Source organism: Penaeus monodon, chromosome 19 (assembly GCF_015228065.2).
Source record: "Penaeus monodon isolate SGIC_2016 chromosome 19, NSTDA_Pmon_1, whole genome shotgun sequence".
Lineage (NCBI taxonomy): Eukaryota > Metazoa > Arthropoda > Malacostraca > Decapoda > Penaeidae > Penaeus > Penaeus monodon.
In genome coordinates, this window is record NC_051404.1 from 44,805,843 (window position 1) to 44,806,243 (window position 401).

Genomic DNA, 401 nt, shown 5'->3' on the forward strand with positions numbered 1-401 from the left:
GTCTTCGTCCTCATCTTCCGCAGCATATGAAAGCTCGTTTGGTGGGCAGTAGTACTTCGAGGGGTGAGATGACCTTCATCTGGATTCAGTTGCGACGCCTAAATCTAAGAGACCGTCCCAGGGCTTAGGACCCGGCAGGCCGCGCCCTTTCCTGTAGGTAGGAAACACCCTTCAAAACCACTCAAGGCCCACTAGCTGGACTCCTTCTTCCGCAGCATAATATTTTCCCACAGGTCTTGCTTCCTTGGAGACACCCACAGCCGCACGACGAGCCTCCAAGGCGTTCCTGGAGCTTAGCATTCTCATCAAATCGCCTTTGGTGACATGGGGCTGCTGGCAGTACGAAAATCTGGGGTGCATGGTGGCAGTTTAGCAAAGGACCCATAAAAAATGCCCTCGTT